Source organism: Tachypleus tridentatus, chromosome 9, assembly GCF_004210375.1.
Source record: "Tachypleus tridentatus isolate NWPU-2018 chromosome 9, ASM421037v1, whole genome shotgun sequence".
In the NCBI taxonomy this organism is placed as follows: Eukaryota; Metazoa; Arthropoda; class Merostomata; order Xiphosura; family Limulidae; genus Tachypleus; species Tachypleus tridentatus.
Genome location: NC_134833.1, coordinates 128,414,061 through 128,433,033, shown reverse-complemented (window position 1 = coordinate 128,433,033; position 18,973 = coordinate 128,414,061). Strand labels below are relative to the sequence as shown.

Genomic DNA, 18,973 nt, shown 5'->3' with positions numbered 1-18,973 from the left:
GAATAGTGTAGGGCTAATTATCCCTCCTTGAGAAACTCTTCTATTTGGAATAAACAACTTCGAGAAGGTTCTTTCTACATTTATTTTACAAGTTATTTTATTCGAAGTTTGATAGCCAGCGAATAACAACGCGCAGCAGTTCCATTTGTGACACACTGGAATCTTAGACTATTATGCCATACATGTTGAATGCTGTCTCGATATTGAGAAAGCACGCGACAGTGCATTATTTCTTATTAAAGCTACCCGTCATTGATTCTGTAAGTCGGACTAAGTGGTTTGTAGTCTGTATAAATTTTCTAAATCCATTTTTGATTTCCAGTAATTTTGAAGTAATTTACAAGAATTTGGCGAATCGGTTACAAATTACTCTTTCCAGAATTTTGCCCACACAGTGAATCAGACTGTTCGGCAGATGGCTGTTTGGATGGTAACTGTTCGGTTTATTCACTGGCTTTCTTTCTATATAACGCATTAGTACAATTGCTTGTTTCCAAGAAACTGGGACGAGTTTAATGAAAGGTTTAAAAGGGGTTGTCATGTTCAAACAATCTCTGAGTGCCTATTTGAGGCGGATAACCTGAAATCCGTATTCTCCTGTTTTGTTGCTATAACTGCTTGTTTAACTACAATTTCCGTTATCGATTCCCCCACCTCATATATTGCTGGATTTTCGTTTATGTCATTATTTGTTTAGTCGTTGTTTATGTTAGCAGGACATCGCGAAATGTATATTCATATCTGGTCGTGATGTGTCCGGAACGTGTGGTGGAGTTGTTCTATGAATGTTTCATCCTTTTCAAAGCTTATGTTTGAATAAGGCCAAAGTTTTATTTGTTTCGAGAGGTGGATAGTTTAGGATTGATCTCCCCGAGTTTGTGAATCGTTTTAAACGTGTCCAGAATTGTTCTTGGTCAGTTGTTTCATGGCCACGCGGGTTGAGGCATTCGACTCGTATTCTGAGGGTCGAAGGTTCGAATCCCCGTCACATCAAACACGCTCGCCCTTTTTCAGCCGTAGGGACGTTACAATGTGACGGTTAATCCAACTATTCGTTGGTAAAAGAGTAGCCCAAGAGTCGGCAGTGGGTAGTGATGACTAGTTTTACACTGCTAAATTAGGGATAGCTAACGCAGATAGCCCTCGCGTAGCTTTGCACGAAATTTAAAAATCAAATCAAACCGGCCAGTGACAATGAAGTTAACAGTATAAGTGTACTTACGTTTTCCCGTATTACCGAAACATACGACTACATAAGCACTATGATCAGCCCAGTTTCACAAAAGCTTTCAGTATTTCCAATATTAATGTTATATTTGTATATATTGTATTTTTATATGTCGTGCTACATAGAATATTTAATAAAAACTTTCTCAAAATAATACGTAAATATTTTACATTAATTCTTTATAAACAAAAATATTATGAGAAATAATAAAAAATTCAAAAGCTGAAATATGTGATGAAAATACTTTACTAATATTTATTTTGATCTAGGAAAGGTTTAAAAATTAACATTTTCGTGAAATATTGGCAAACGTTTACCAACGAATAGTGGGATTGACCGTAACATTATAACCCCCCACGGCCGAAAGGGCGAGCATGTTTGGTGTAATGAGGATTCGAGCCCTCGACCCTCAGATAACGAGTCGAGCGTCCTAACCACCTGGCCATATTGGTTTAGTTCTTTAGAAGGAGTGTTTGTGTTTTCTTATAGCAAAGCCACGTCAGGCTATCCGCTCAGCCCACCGAGGGGAATCGTACCCCTGATTTTAGGGTTGTAAATCGAAGACATACCGCTGTACTAGCGTGGTGGTTTAGAAGTAATGAAAATATGAGGTAATAAAATGGTCTGTTGAGGAGATTCGATGGAAACAATCAAAAATGTAAACAAAATAAAATAACAATAAAGTTAACTTTATGATAAAGGTGAAATAAATCGACATCAATACGATAAACACATACACTAGAATTTCAGTTTATCTTTTTTCTATTATTCTAAACGAAGCGGTAAACCTTAATCTCCAAAGGACAATTTTTTCTCTCTCTCTTTTAGATCAAACCATAGATGACTTGAAGTTAACAGCCGTGACTAAGTACATGGAATATAAGTACTTGGATGTAACAACGATGAAATCTTAACTCTAAATGAATGTCTATTTGATTCATATTTATGTATTCAATTAACAGCAAACTTATTCTTACCGAAACAATTGATTACGACTGTAGAATAAATTTTAAATGAATATTATCAAAGCATTTTTATAAATTTTGGAATTTGTGAAACAAGTTATAAAAAGATTTAAATCATCACTTAAATCGCAAAATGTGCGCACTAGTCTGATGATTTTGTGTGTTTACTGCAAAATTACTTACAAGATCACCTATGTTGGAAAAATATTTTTTTTATATCACATAACAGAAAAGTTCATAAATCTGGAAACAAAGATTCATCTGAAGAGATTTTGCACATAATTGTGAACTGCAAAAATAAACAAGTAAAGCAAATGTTATTATTTGGGTCTTTTGTTACAAAATAACTGTAACAGACCCAGTTACTTGTTACATGACTTTACAATATTCTTAGAAGGCCCATCATCGAATTCCGCCTAAGAATGTGTATAAGTTGTCTTTGAAATATCTTTAAAATACCATAAGTTTCTTTGACCTATATTGTCTTTCAAACATTGTTAGAGCTATTCAAGCCCAAACAGGTTTTAAATGCCTTTTATAAACATTTATAATTTGTTGAAGAACCAAAGCCTGTCTCTTAGCTTACCAACACAACAACAGTATCTAGAAACGAACCAAATCATGAAAAATTGAACTGTGAGTTCAAATATTATAAGAAAAAAGGGAAGGAAAACAATGGTAAGATGGAACACGAGAAGAAAAAAATAATTTTATGTTGTCAAAATTCAAAATTTTGTGTATGAAATACTCTGGTAAAGTATTTTAAACCTCATTATTTTGTCATTTCCAAAAAGGAAACAATTTACTTACTCTAGCCAACCTCTGTCAACAATAAATTTGTACTTTATTTTACCTTTGTCAACGTTTAATAATGTACAAGTTAGGCACTGTTGACTTGTATTTAATTGGATCACATTAAATACAAACAGATCGTGCATGTATGATTTTGAAAATTTCATTAAAATTGTGTAAAAGTTTGTATCACTAAGAACTTTCGGTTCGTTTGTACACGTAAGAAAAATAAATCGTGTTGGACTTCATTCGTAGATACATTCTTGAAGTTTCAATTTAAGACATTTAAACCTTTTTTGTTTTAGAAAAACTAAATACCTGTAATCACTTAGTCGTAGGAAATATATACTCGTTCATAAAACAGATAACGCACTGTTGGTTTCTGAAAATTGTGAGAACCATATCTGTAAACATGGGTATAGAAGTTGAGGAATATATAGTGAAATTGGTTTGAAATACATACTTTTCTAGTGTGGTGTTCTGTCCAATGACCAGTATTATGTTGCAGCTGAAACGAGTTCTGTATTAATTCGAATCAATGGACAGCTGCTACAGCGACAGAAAGCTTTCAACCATCTTTTTTAACCATTAGAGATATTTACATTAACTTAGTACAGCTCAAAAATAACTTGAAGAATAATTAACTTAGCCAATTGGCATATCCTCATATCCTCTATTCAGCATAAAATAACTTTACTGTGTGTTTTTGGTAAGGCTTCAAAAGGTGCATCACAAGATTCTGAAGTTACAGCCATAATGAACTACAAGGATCCTGTCCCATTTATCATTATTGCTAACACTGATCCTCAGAAAAATGAATACGTTAATTTTAGAATATACCTACAGCACCAATAACTAAGTGGAGTCTTACTGAACCAACAAAACTCAAAGTAATGGTTACCTTTCATAGCGGGGGCTACGATCTGCTTATGAAGAAAACATTCAGACATGGTGTCGTATTTACTAACGCAGTTCTTCGTTATAGTTACAGTTGGAAACACATGTGTATGACGTATACACTACAGCCGACAGGTGCAAATGGAGCTCATCGTGACTCCAGTGCTGAATCTATTCCGTGACTAGATCCCTATGCGTTGCCCTAAGGGTAATATAGTCTTGTGGCCACTTTATGTCAAATGCTACGTGTTATATCACGGGTGCATTGAGGTGGGAGTTCCACTTGAGTCAGTACACACCATAGACCAACATATGACCGGCATATTTCACATGCTTAAATAACGGAAGCACGTGTCCGTTTTGTGATGCATTCAATTTTTATACTATGTATTTTCAATAAGAGCCTATTAAAATGTGATTGTGACACAACTTGTTTTCGGATGACAAATCTTTTATAAACGAACAAACGCATACAAATAGTTCAGCAAATAACAGATGAAAAACAACAACAAAGAATGGAGGAAGGATAAGTGGCTTGTTGGGAGAGAATGATTTGTGGAATACGAGACACAACCGCCATTTTAAACACTTCTAGGGCTTGTATTTTTGTGTCTTAATTTTGTTTTGTTTTCGAAAAAGATACAATAGTTTTAACCTTTGAAACTTCATGTGCACCCTGCATACTTCCTTAAGTTTTAAAATCTAAATTTACAGGGTCATCAGTTTCCAGTTATCTGAATAAACTACAAAAACTTGAAGTCATATTTCGTAACACATATTTGATTTAGCAAAATCAAGACAAAACTGGGCTCCGTTTAGTTGAAAAAGAACCAAATATCACTCTCTATTACTGAATATCTGACATATTAATGATGTAATTTACATCTGGTGTTGTTGTTTATAGTAAGGATAGCAATCCTCGAAACTGTTACAGAAATATTTTGAGGAACTTAATATATCAAAACATAAAAAGTATCAATGACTATCTGCTGTCTTAGAATTCATTCCTAAAACGTAAAGATGTCATAATTTAATAGTGACACAAAAGTTGGATGTTTCCGATCAACTAGATGATCTTTTGCCACCATGTTGGTTGTAATGTTCTCATATTTCGTGATTTACTGCTACATGCTTGGTATATCCCATTACGTCCTGGTATATCCCATTACGTCCTGGTATATCCCATTACGTCCCTTGTAACTGTACTGGTAAAACATTTTAAAATTAATATATCTCTATTCATAAGATCGATCAGGGGACTAGGATTGTGTAACTGCTGCCTATGAAACACAGCATGTTTCTAAAGACCTAATAACAAGATAGGATTAAGACAAAACCACCAATCAAACGTTGTAAAAAAAATTAGATCGTTTTGTAAGGGCTATTTATTTTACGAAAAGCTATACACTCTACCCATTGCAGGGAATTTAACCCTGAATTTAGCACCGGAATTCTGTAAATGTAAAGCTGACCCACTAATGAACTGCTTTATATGCAAGTGATTAACAGAATATGATTTGTTAATTTAGAAAAATATTGAGATCACTTTAATATTTTTTTAACAAATAGTTATCAGTATTTACTGATCTGGTGAAAATTGTTTCAGCAAAGCAACTAAACTAAAATTCGCAGACGAATACAAATGTTTCCGCCACACAATCCCCAAAATCGTCACTTTTTACACTAGAAAGATCATAAAAAATACAGAAAAATCTAAAAATGTCTGTATTACTGCTTGTGATCTGCAAGAACGTATAGTTATATGAAAACTTAGGCAAGTTGGTTGGCATATACATGAATAGTTCACAAAGAAAACCAAATTGTGTTTTACTCGATGAACAACAGAGCAAAAGACAAAAATTCTATAATTGTTAAGGTCTCTATTTGGAATCTGTAAAAAAGTACCTTTGTATAAAATCCCATGTTAAAAAACTAAAATTATATTTTTTTGTGGCATACTGACTTTCAAATAATTACTGAAAATTGGTAGGTCCCTCTTTTTGTTATCCATTTTTGGGACTTGTATCTTTACACCACATCCCATGTAAATTAGTAAATAATGACCGGTAATTGTCCAAAATCCCACAAATTATGCTTTTTTATGAGCTCTGACCTTCCTAAAAAGATTCAAAATGGACAAATCTAACGTTTTAAGTTAATATGTTAAGCACTTGTTTGCTATAAATATGACATTTTTGGGGTATTTGGCCTTTGACCACAAAATCTTTAAAAAACATTAAATGAAAAAATAATTTTTGTTATATTAAACTATGATGTAACACTACCAAGTTTCAAATCACCCAATGAGAAACGAAGGAACGACAGTCTATTCAAAAGTGTTTGCAAAAAGAAGAAATGAAAAAGAAAGAAACAACATAAAGAGTACATCTCTCTGAGGAGACAAAAAGAACCCATGCTGAATAATGTTTTTGTCTGTATGTTTGCTCTGATTACAAAACTAATCAGCTCCAACTGTGGTTTAAATCATCAGTTGATTATTACTTCAGTGGTTTGTTTTTCTTTATAATTCAATGTGTTGACCTTTTGAACAAACTAAGTGCTTGTATGTGTGTATTTATTACACGAGTAAGGTTAGGGTGTTCGACTTGCAACCAGAGGGTCACGGGCTCGAATCTCCGTCACACCAAACATGCTTGCCCTTTTAGCCGTTGGGTCGTTATAATGTAACGGTCAATCCCACTATTCGTTGGTAAAAGAGGGGTTCAAGATTGGCAGTGGGTGGTGATAACTAGCTGCCTTTCTTCTAGTCTTACACTGCTAAATTAAGAACGGCTGGCGCAGATAGACATTGTGTAGTTTTGAATAAAATTCGAAAACCAAACCAATACTCGAGAAAGTTTCAGTAACAAAACATGATCGAATTAGCTGAAGTCTAATTAACCTTAACAAATATTTACATAAATGCATTTTATTGACTTATGAACAATGAAGTAATGGTTAGGGGTGAAAATAATTTGTATTCAGTTAGTTTTATTTTTTTTGTGAAAGTAATGGCATAATATAACAATGTGTAAACGTTTTAAATTTTCTGTTGAATTACCTGTACTAGCTGTAATTCTGCAACGAATTTCCCGTGGTGTTTTAACGCACTATCGAGCTTCGGTAAAAGTATAAAATATTCAGGAAAATAGAGTGATAATAATTAACCTTAACAGTAATAAATATCACTAGCATATTATTGCATTCATACGCTAAATATTTCCTTATATTCAGAATCTGTAGGACAAATAAATTATGAGTTCGAGTTTCACCGTGTGGGTATTTGGGTATTGATGTTAAATACCCAGGAGGGTCAGGTACATTAGATCTCTTCCTCCATTAAATTATGAATAAAATATTAGAGCTTGTGTTTGAATTTCGCGCGAAGCTACTCGAGGGCTATCTATGCTAGCCGTCCCTAATTTAGCAGTGTAAGACTAGAGGGAAGGCAGCTAGCCATCACCACCCACCGCCAACTCTTGGGCTACTCTTTTACCAACGAATAGTGGGATTGACCGTAACATTATAACACCCCCACGGCTGAAATGGCGAGCATGTTTGGTGCGACCGGGATTCGAACCCACCTGGCCATGCCGGGCCGGTTCGGCTTGAGCTTGCAAATTTAAAAAAAAAATCTTTTCAACAAACACTTTAGCAACATTTAAACTGGAATGGTTTCGAACTTCGCGAGAACCATCATTATAACGCCCCCATAAATAAAAGAGCGCTCATATTTGGCGCGACAGGGATGCGAAACCGCGACTCTCGGAGTACGAGTCGCACGCCTTAACCCACCTGACCATCCCAAACCATATTAGAGCTCTCCCTCCTCAATATATTTACTAGTGTTGTTTATTATTTGATAAATTATGAAGTAATGTTTTCTGAAAAATTTCACCACACAAAGTGTTATAGCAGTATTACAGTAAGGTTTACCGATGACAAGCTAGCTACTGAAATCCACTGCACAAAACAAATAACTGCAGTGTAGCAGAACCAACTGCTATGGATTTATATAACAAGTCTTTGTGTGCATTTAAAAAAAAAATCGAGCTATATATAAATACAGACACTTTTACACTGTAGCAGGAAATACGTACATTGTTAACAATTGTGAATTGTATTCATGTATTTTTGATCGAAATAATTATCGACTGATTGAAAGAATTGAACCTAATTCTATACTGATAAAAAGTGTTAAACTTTGTTCTTTTTTACAGAAAAAATTACACATTTTGGAATATTTAACTTGTAATCGGTATGAAACAACTAAAATATAATTTTCAAAGGAAAACTGACGATGGTGGAAAATACCTAAATATTTTACGAAACTTAATTGTCCAAAATTATATTTCGTTTTTATGTTGCTGATTCAACACGTTGCCTTAAAAGGTTTTGTGATATTTATTACCGAACGTTATCAAGAGAGCCCCATGGGGCCAGCATCTTCTGTCGAAGTGGTTTTACAAAAGATATGTTTAAAATTACAAAAAAAGAAACCCACAAATAAACTGGTTTAATTCCTTAGTGTTTTATGTTTTAATGTAAAAAGCGCTACTGATCTTTAAAAACAAACAAACAAACCCACAGTTATTTATACACACACACAAATCATGAAGATCATGTGCTTCATTTTAAAAATGAAAAATAATAAATTTGTTTGTTCTTAACCTTCTAAACATTTATTAATATTTTTTGAAATGTATATTGTAAAATCGAGTATATAAACGGGATATGGGGCCAAATTGTGTGTGGAGGAGAATAAAAACTTCAACCTTTTAAACCTTGGATAATGCATATGTTACCATTTTAATGTACAAAATACCTCACGATTAAACGACAGTTTTAATTCTAAGTTATCAAAGTTAAAATGTGTCCCCCCTTTTTTCTTTATCTCGTCACTGATTGGATATGGTAATTAATGATTTTTTTCCTGATTGGCCTGAGTGTTAGGTAATTTAGGTTTCTTCTTTCCTACTTGCTTTAGCTGGTGCAGTTCCAAACCGTTAGTCCTGGCACAAACTTTAAATCAAAATACAAACACTAATTCCTAACTTTTGATACACTTCATAGCGACTGTAGAAAATATTGACAGGGGATGCAACGGGTGCGAGGCACTTGGTCGGAGTCCCGATTTAAAGGGGACCAAAATCCCAATCAAGAGCAGTAATTTTGTTTGCTTGTTTGAAGTTACGAATAAAGCTACACAATGGGCTGGCTGTGCTCTGCCCACCACACGTATTAAAACTCGGTTTCTAGCGTTGTAAGTCTGCAAACATACTGCTGTGTCACTGGGTGTAAGGGTGTCAAAGAATTAGTATTTTAGAAATAATTCGCCCCATGAGACAACTTAGCAGACTTAACGGCCTGAGTCCACCTTAGACAACTCAGCAAACTTAATCAATGGCCTGAGTCTGTCAAAGTTGGAGTTTCCTGAGTAAGGTTTAGGAATGACTATGATTTTTGCTTTTGTCCAGTCAGCGGGGTAGTGTCCTAACAGAAAGGAAAGGTTCAACTAATATGGGAGAAAAAATTACTTGAAGCGTTTTATAAAATGGTATTTTTTATTCGGAGATGAGTTTTTAAAGTTGTTAAGTAATTTTGAGTTCATTCATGCTCGTGTGTTGGTTCAGTTTCATTGGTAAAGGTAGTCGTAAATTGTGTGTTACATAATCCCGTCATGGGAACACGTGTTCTTCATTATTTTGTTTCAAAGATTAGATGTTGATACCTGAGAAACACTTAGTACAATGGTCAGCAAGCAGGTTTGCTTGTCGAGTCTGTTTTGGCAGTAATGTTGTTGTATTTAATGTGATGAAATAATTTATTATTGTTTTTTCTCCATTGTGAGTGATTTAAATTCCTTACAGTTGTCCAATGATTTATTTCTGTTTCCATTTCTTAAGATGTTGATGTTTCTTTCAATTTAACCACGTGTTCTGTTTATTTACAGTTTTACCGACTGTCTTTAATAGTCATAAAAAGTTAAGTCTCCTACATTCTCTGATAAGTTGATAAATTTATAGTGTTAGTGTCCAGTGTTGTGTTGATACTTTTTTGTTTGTTCAGGATATTTTAATTTTAATAGTTTTTAGATATAACTTTCATGACGTCATTAACGTACTTATAGAGGTCGTCTTCGTTGGAGAGATATTACTTTCGTTAGGTCAAAGTGTGTCAAGAATTATTAAAACAGACTGATGTACTTTTACATTTTAGGTATCCGTCGAATCTTAAAAATATTTTAACACATAAACTTTTACTGTAAGAGAAGTAAGATGTCAACTGTGGATGATACTGTCTGACGTGTCACGTTAAGTACCAGTGAAAAAACGTGATGTGGACCGTTTGTTTAGTTTCGCGTGCAGGTTTTTCCAGTGGACTTTACTTGAAAAATATTTTAGGGCGAATATTATTTGCTTCATGACGTTTGAGGAAAGAGCGTTTATTTCTAACAAGCTATTTGCGAAGTAAGCTGTTCTATGACATCGACAAAGAATTTTTTGAACAGCATACAAATGGATTGTACCCCTGATATATCACATGTTGAATAGTATTCAAATGGATCGTACTCTTAACATGTCACATGTTGAACAGTATACAAATGGATTGCACTCCTGATATATCACATGTTGAACAAAGATCTATAGTTTTCCATACGTTAGAATTGACAAAGCCACTAGGAATATTAAAATTGAAGAATCCTTTTTGGCTTGTTTGAATCCGTCGATGTTACAGATGAAGGTTTAATATATATATTGTTCACAGCCTTAAAGTCGCACTACCTTGATATTATAACTCTCATGAACAGGCTTATAATAATGTTGCTTATATGAAGGGCAGTTAGAAAAGCGTGCAAACAAGAATACTCCATATCAATGACCTACCTTATAAGCTATGTACCTTGTGTAGCACATCATTTTAAGTTAATATTCTGCGATGTAATAGCAACCAGTTTGTATTATAAAAAAAATGTTTGAAATTTTACAAAGACTGTAAACAATTATTTCTGCATCAAAGAAACGCTAGAACATTTTATGTAAAAATCTGAAGATAAGTTAAAAACCCTTGAATGATAGAAGGTGGAAGGCAAATATTAACTAATTCAAAGCTGTCCGGTTTCAGTTTAAATAGACTAACAATGAGTTGAATGTAATTATTCGAATATCTGATGATTTGTTTGTTTTGAATTTCGCGCAAAGCTACTCGAGGGCTATCTGCGCTGATCATCCCTAATTTAGCAGTGTAAGACTAGAGGGAAGGCGGCTAGTCATCACCACCCACCGCCAAGTCTTGGGCTACTCTTTTACCAGTGAATAGTAAACCATTTAACCATTACATTATAACGCCCCCACGGCTGAAAGGGCGAGCAAGTTTGGTGTGACGAGGATTCGAACCCGCTACCCTCGGATTACGAGTCGAGCGCCTTAACCACCTGGCCATGTTTGGCCGTATATTTGATGATAATGTAGCTATCTCTGAAACAAATTGCTTCCTTGAAAGCATCCAGTTTTTGCCTTTTATCATTTCACTAATTGTTTGGTATGACTTATTAAGTATAATAAATAAAATTAGCAAACACTTGCAAACTAAGTAAGCTAATTTCGAATCTGCAATACATTTGATAAATGGTGTTAGACGACAGTTTGAAAAACTGAGACCAGCTGGATTTGATTCTGTATTACAAGAGGTAAAGGCAGCTGTTGAAGAAGTTAGTGGTAACCCTAATTTTCCATTTAAAAGACTACACAGACGGAAAAAAACAGTTTGATGAAATTTCTAATGATGAAACTCCTTGTGACCTATAACAGCACTTTAGAATTATATACTTCAAATCGTTAGTTGATAATATATTGATTCAACTCCAAAAGCGATTTTGTAACATTTCCAAAATAATGGATCGCTTTCAATTCCTTCACGCCCCCCGCTAGTACAGCGGTACGTCTACGGATTTACAACGCTAAAATCAGGGGTTCGATTCCCCTCGATGGGCTCAGCAGATAGCTTGATGTGGCTTTGCTATAAGAGAAACACACACACTCCAATTCCTTCAATATCAAAAAGAACAAAACAGTTCCGATAAAACCATAGAACAGCAGCAAAGGATTTTTAATGTTTCATTCAAAGACATCAGTCCTGAAATTATAGACGAGTTAAAAATTCTAAAAAAAACATTCTGAAAAAATAACTATATTGAAATGCAAATCATAACGTTAATAAGTTTTTTTAAATTGTGAATATGATGAAGTTTTTCAAATGTTATTTCAGATCTTCAACTTTACCTAAATTTGCCAGTTACAGTGGCTAGTGCTAAACGCTCTTTCAGTAAACCGAAATAAACAAAATCAAATTTTTGTGATCAACAGTGAGTGAAGACCGCCTCAATTCCTTAGCTGTCTTATCAACTGAGAGATAGAAAAGAAGCAAGATGCTGTAGTTTTGAAAACCCCATTGGAGAGTGGACCAATGACAGAGCAAGAAAATGTAATTTCCCTCGACCATGTATTTTGTGAGTACATTTTGTTTTTCATTGTTGTTATTGCACGTTCTTCCATTTTTTATGTTTAAAAACTGGGTAAGTCATTACTAAAACTGAGTTTCATGTGCATTATGCAGGTTTATATTCTTTGTCTCTAATCTCTTTCTCTCTCATGCACTTTATTTATAATTTCATATACACTGTAACAGACGAACCTACCATTAATTCTTGCATCCGGTAGCCCTCAACTCTAGGATCGGCCGTAATAATAATCCTAATGATGTTATTTTTTTAATAATCCGCATTAATATTTTCATGATTTTCAAGTTGGATAATAGATTGTTATTTATTAGTTTTGTTGACGCAAAACAAAAATACAAAGTAATTTGAGTTTATTAGAAGTTTAAGCTGTCACTATTAGAATATGGGCCTACACCAGCCGTTAAGGTAATGATTTTGATCACGCATAGACTATTAGTTAGCTATGTATTTAAACGAAAAGAATATATATATAATTAGTCCTCCTCCCAACTTTCTGAAACTTTAATAGAGATTTTGAAAACCACTGAGAAATACTCAAACTTAAGTGTATCCAGACACTAATCATAGTAAGTTAATTAAAATATCCTGAGAGCATGAGTTAGTTTACTACATTTCTAGGGAACATTTCCATCAAGACAGTTTTCTCGTATGCTCCATTCACCATAAAGAATCGTTGATTTAAACCACACTAGTGATAAGAGTTCTTAAGTGACCTTGCTGGGACCAGTCACTTTTGCATGAAATATTACCGTCTCTTTGTGCCCGTCAGACCTCTGCAAGTCGTCTTCAAGATGTTATCAGGATGAAAGTATAACGTTACAGTAAAGTTAATAAAAATAAGAAAAAAATGACATGTAAAACAAAATGATCTGAAGTAATCACGAATATATTCGTTTCAAAAATATATTTTCACAACTCAAGAACTTCTATTTAGAACAGTGTGGGACAAAATGTTCCTGATAATGTTAATTATCCTAAGGTTGTCAGTATTTGGTTGTTGTGTTAGCAGGAAATCAAACCCCAGATTTTTGCACTGTTGGTCTGTAAACTTCCCGCTTACCAACCAGATATTAATTTTCTCAAATACATGTTGAATATGAATAAAACAGTTGAAAAAAGTATAATTTTGTTGTAAAGACTTTAATTCATTCGCTATAAACTACAGCAATAATTTAGTTTATATAATATATTATCACTAGATCTTCATTTTTCTTTTACAAAATCAAAAGTTGTGGAAGATACTTGTCATCAAACCTACTCCAGCGACCTCTATAAACATAAACTGAAATACTTCAGTTTCTGAATTTTTAAATATGTTGGTTATCAGTTTACACAAGCGCATATTTTACACTGATTATGTATTGCAATTTTCAACAAATCAACATGTATTGTCATCGAAAGTCCTGGAACTATTTGACGTAAATTATGTAGTATCTCATAAGAGGAGAAAACTACTTTTCTATTTTTATTTTCACCATTGAAAATTTAAAATATAAGTTTTATTTTCGTTGACTGTAAATACACTATAGAAAAAACAAACATACTCGTATTAAAGTAACATAAATTCAGTTCCAAATAATCACTGCGGGCTAACAAAACAACACATTTTAAATAAATTTTAAATTGTACAAATTTTATACAGTTCACATACGCGCATATTAATATCTGAAAAGTGAAGCATTTCATTACAAACTAAAATGTAAACAACGCATTCAAACGATATTTTAAAAAATGACCTCAGGTGAAGAATGATTCGTTTCCACCAGGTGTCCTCACGTGCTACTCCTTGACGGTTAAATCTAGAATTCTTTACGAAAATGTAACACTGTGACGTCACAACGTAATTAAATAAACACAATATTGAACTGCAAACTGCACAACATTCGTGTTGCAAGAAACACGAAAAACATGTGCGTTTGTACCGTTTCAACAGTAAATCGTGTTTTTCTTCACCGAAGTGCTTGAGGGTACATAGTTTATGTGCGCAGAAACACAATGATAGTTTGCAACACACAGTGGGGTAAGTATAATCCTGCAGTTACAGGGGAAGAGGACCGAAAGAGGAGCCCGAAGGACCTGACAAACTTTGGAATTGCTGACAAGGGAATGAGTGTAGGGACAACTTTTGTAGTTACGCAACACAGTGTTTGTTTGTAACATATCGATCTTCTCTGTCTCTGTGTGACCGTAATATGAGAATTTCTTCACACGAATGTTTTCAAGTTGCACTCGAACTTTTTTAGTTTCGGAGATACAGAGGATATAATATTTATATTTACAACGTTTCACCAGGATAACCTGGCATCATATATTACAAAAACTATCAGGTACAAGAAGTTTTGTAGGTGCAACGTTGTAACCATAACTATTATACTCTGTTTATCCGAAACCAAACAAGCCTTAAGTTTATACATGATAGGGCACTTTATTTAATTATTTAAATACCACGTTTGTGTATCTTAATAATCACGTAATGCATAGCAAAAATAATTAACAATTTTAAAACACTAACATCTGCTTTTGAGTCGGAAAATTCGATTGTGCCTAACGCCAGTTCCACAGTGAAAATAAGAATGTGTGTTGGGTGGTCTGAAAAAGCTCTACTACTGGACACGGATGGTCACGTACAGAGTGTCCTTTGACACTCTTGATAACTTTGTTGTGAAAGATACTTGATTTCAGGAATAAATGAGTAGCTATTTGTTTGTCTTCTCAATTATTTAAAATTAAGGCTCCATTTTTACGTTTATTAACCAGCTAACAGACTGTCTATATAGAATTAACATAGAAACTGTTCCAAAAACAAAGAACATATAACTCACGATGATAACCATGCCAAAATACACTTAGTTGAAGTCCTCACAATCGCTTTAATTTACCCAGGTAAAGTATGTTACTTTAGAATCACAGAGTTTACACTTAAACAAGAATTTGCTAATTTATTTTTTGAATATTTTGAAATGTCTTGAACACTCAAAATGTAAAATAGTATCATTTGTTTATTGAAAAACAAATATTAAAAAAATATAAGAGAGCTCGTCTACCATAAAAGTGTTTTCGAAAGTGAAGTGAATTGTTTTTATACTGCCAATGTAGGCGTGTGCTTGATTCAGAATGAGAGCAGTGTATACGTGATCAGCTGCAAGTGCACATTGGTTTCTAGTTGAAGAATTGTTGTCTAGCAGTGGACGATAATAGACAAGCATGTGACAACTGAGCATTTTATAACAAAATACTGTGTATCTAACAGAGTACAATCATGCTACTTAGTCATGGAGACTCGAATAAATTCAACCTGCTGGAATAAATAAAAAAAGGCCAGTCTTCTGTGATGTTTCACAACAGTATGTGGGCTCAACAACTCATAAGAGCCACCAGTTTCGGCGTTTTTCACCATCAAGTCATGTGATGCCTTAGCAAGAGTCTTGCCCAGATTTAATTTGGGGTCAGAATAAGCAGGTGTGAAAATCTCAATAACGATGTTGCGCAAGTGTGAAATTTTCTATTGTTTCTATTTCATAAAAGTTTTAAAATGTGATATCTCATAAAATTTTATCAAAAACGTCATTTTGGTTCTTGATTCGAACCAAAACTGATTTGTTATCTATATGTGACGATTTGTTTAAACACCGAACTTTGTATTTTAGGTTGGTTAATTCGTTTCAAATCGTCTATGTTTTATCACCTCTGAAATTCATAGAAAACACTTCAAACATATTCAAATAAAGGCTTAACCGAAAGTTCAGTAACTAAAACACACATAGAAAATCCACGTTTCAACGTTTATCATAGTGCAATGCACACTATTTTCACAAAGTCTTTGATTTCATCAAAATAAGCTTCAGAAATACTTTTAATTATCACCGAAGTTTTAGCACGCCCTTACATAACTTTAATAATACTCACGTAGCTTTGGAGAAAGGTATATTTAAAATAAACTCATATCGAGAGTTGCATAGATTTCTATGACATTGGATGTTAAAATTCTTTAAAACAACAATAACAAACATGCGAACATAAACAGAGAGAAAAGACTGTGAAAAAAGTAAACAACAAATAATATTCGAAGTAGACTATTGGTAATAGATCTAACTTTCCATAAGCATATTAATAAAGTTGAAGAAGAATGTTTATAGTAGGAGTAACTTTCTTTAATCATATTAACAAAGGTGAAGAAGAATTTTTATAGTAGGACTAACTTTCTTTAATCATATTAACAAAGGCGAAGAAGAATTTTATAGTAGGACTAACTTTCTTTAATCATATTAACAAAGGTGAAGAAGAATTTTATAGTAGGACTAACTTTCTTTAATCATATTAACAAAGGTGAAGAAGAATTTTATAGTAGGACTAACTTTCTTTAATCATATTAACAAAGGTGAAGAAGAATTTTTATAGTAGGACTAACTTTCTTTAATCATATTAACAAAGGTGAAGAAGAATTTTTATAGTAGGACTAACTTTCTTTAATCATATTAACAAAGGTGAAGAAGAATTTTTATAGTAGGACTAACTTTCTTTAATCATATTAACAAAGTTGAAGAAGAATTTTTATAGTAGGACTAACTTTCTTTAATCATACCAACAAAGTTGAAGAAGAATTTTTATAGTAGGACTAACTTTCTTTAATCATACCAACAAAGTTGAAGAAGAATTTTTATAGTAGGACTAACTTTCTTTAATCATACCAACAAAGTTGAAGAAGAATGTTTATAGTAGGACTAGCTTTCTTTAATCATTCAACAAAGTTGAAGAAGAATGTTTATGGTAAGAGTAACTTTCTTTAATAATTTTAAAAAAGTTGAAGAAGAATGTTTATTTATAGTAGGACTAACTTTCTTTAATCATATCAACAAAGTTGAAAAATAATTTTTACAGTAGGACCAACTTTCTTTAATCATATTAACAAAGTTGAAGAAGAATGTTTATAATAGGAATAACTTTCTTTAATCATATTAACAAAGTTGAAGAAGAATTTTTACAGTAGGACTAACTTTCTTTAATCATATTAACAAAGTTGAAGAAGAATGTTTATGATAGGACTAACTTTCTTTAATCATATTAACAAAGTTGAAGAAGAATTTTTACAGTAGGAGTAATTTTCTTTTATCATATTAACAAAGTTGAAGAAGACTATTTATAGTAAGACTAACTTTTTGTAATATTAAGAAAATTTCCTGCATATATTTTTATGTTTGAAGTTAATCACTGGGCTTCTTCATATTTTCAAACCCTTCTGGTACATACATGAAAGTAACATTTTAATTAAAATAACAGATAAACAGATGCTAATGATGCACTTTAGCTCTACTCTTTTTTTAATGTTACCATAACAACGAAATGTAGAACTATTCTAAATTTACTTACTGCCAAAACTAAATCGAACACCAGCAATATACAGCCCTACTGAAATCTAACGATCGAATAAAGTTTGGTTATTAATACATCTTCCAATGTTTTCGAACTTATTGTATTCACAGGAGTTCGGTTACTAATTATTTTTCGATTTCACAAACTTATGCTCTTCTTAGGAAAAAAAATACAAATATTCTACGTATTTGTAGCTTCAGTGTTGTCGTTTTTTTGTTTGTTTGTTCATTTCTGGCAAAACTCCAGTATCTGAGGAAAATCGGTCCTTGTTAAATACGAGAAAGATGGAAAACTACATGGTATGACGTGCGTTGCAGCCAATACCGTTAACTCGAACCACTGATTTTACTCTGCACAAATCGTTCCTCCCAGTTTTCACCGTCTTCAAAATTGATCCGTACTTTCAGAAATGGTTTGAAATTTGAAAAACCCTTTCGAACTTTAATCTCAGATTCTCCATGACAAAAGCGTTTTGTGTGGTAAATCTCTGAAGTTTCTCCCCTCTTTACGGCTAAAAATTACATATAACTTATACTGAAAAACATCCCATTTGTAACAGCTACGATAAATTCAGGTTTTCTTCATCAGGATTTGTATATCCAAATGTACACAATAATTTGAAGTATTTTATTCCCAAAAAGTATAACGTAGGAAATATAAAATACCTTAGTTTGTGCAGTGTACTGAAACAGTAGTTACGATACCGTACATGTGCTTGATACGATTTGTGTGCGTTTAGTAATTTCATAATTTCATCAAAAGACATTCCCCCACTAAGACGTTGCCCACCTGATTAATGTTTGTATTGGAAAGGTTGCTATCAGTTAATCAGTTTTACTAAGACCGTATTATAACTTTGATACATCGAAATCTTGCCATATGAGTAGAACGAGGAAAACATACAAGTTTTCTGCATCATTTTAAACTACTTAGGTTAAACAGTAGGGCCGGATTAAAGGGGGAAGGAATAGATATAAATGGCTCCCCCCCCCCAGATGAAGGAGCTCTCCGACTTGGAAAAAAATAAAAACATAATCAGAAACTAGGTGTTTCATTTTAAAATATATTTGTTTGTTTGAAGTTAAGCACAAAGCTACACAATGGGCTACCTGTACTCTGCCCATCATAGGTATCGAAAACCGGTTTCTAGCGTTGGAAGTCCAGAGGCAAACAGCCGTGCTACTGGGGGGGGGCTTAAAA

The 18,973-nt window shown here is 33.4% G+C and overlaps 1 protein-coding gene across 2 annotated transcripts in view; it reads right to left on the bottom strand.

The window, feature by feature from the left end:
- Positions 1 to 18,973, bottom strand: part of LOC143226342 (uncharacterized) — a 158,635-nt gene that overhangs the window by 99,063 nt on the left and 40,599 nt on the right. The window contains exon 1 of one of the 2 annotated variants that reach the window (XM_076457186.1): positions 3,887 to 4,210. The exons of the other annotated variant lie outside the window; for it this stretch is intronic. The gene's annotated coding sequence lies outside the window, so the exon portion shown is untranslated. Of the gene's footprint in view, positions 1 to 3,886; positions 4,211 to 18,973 lie in introns of those variants that run through there. 2 annotated transcript variants of the gene reach the window in all.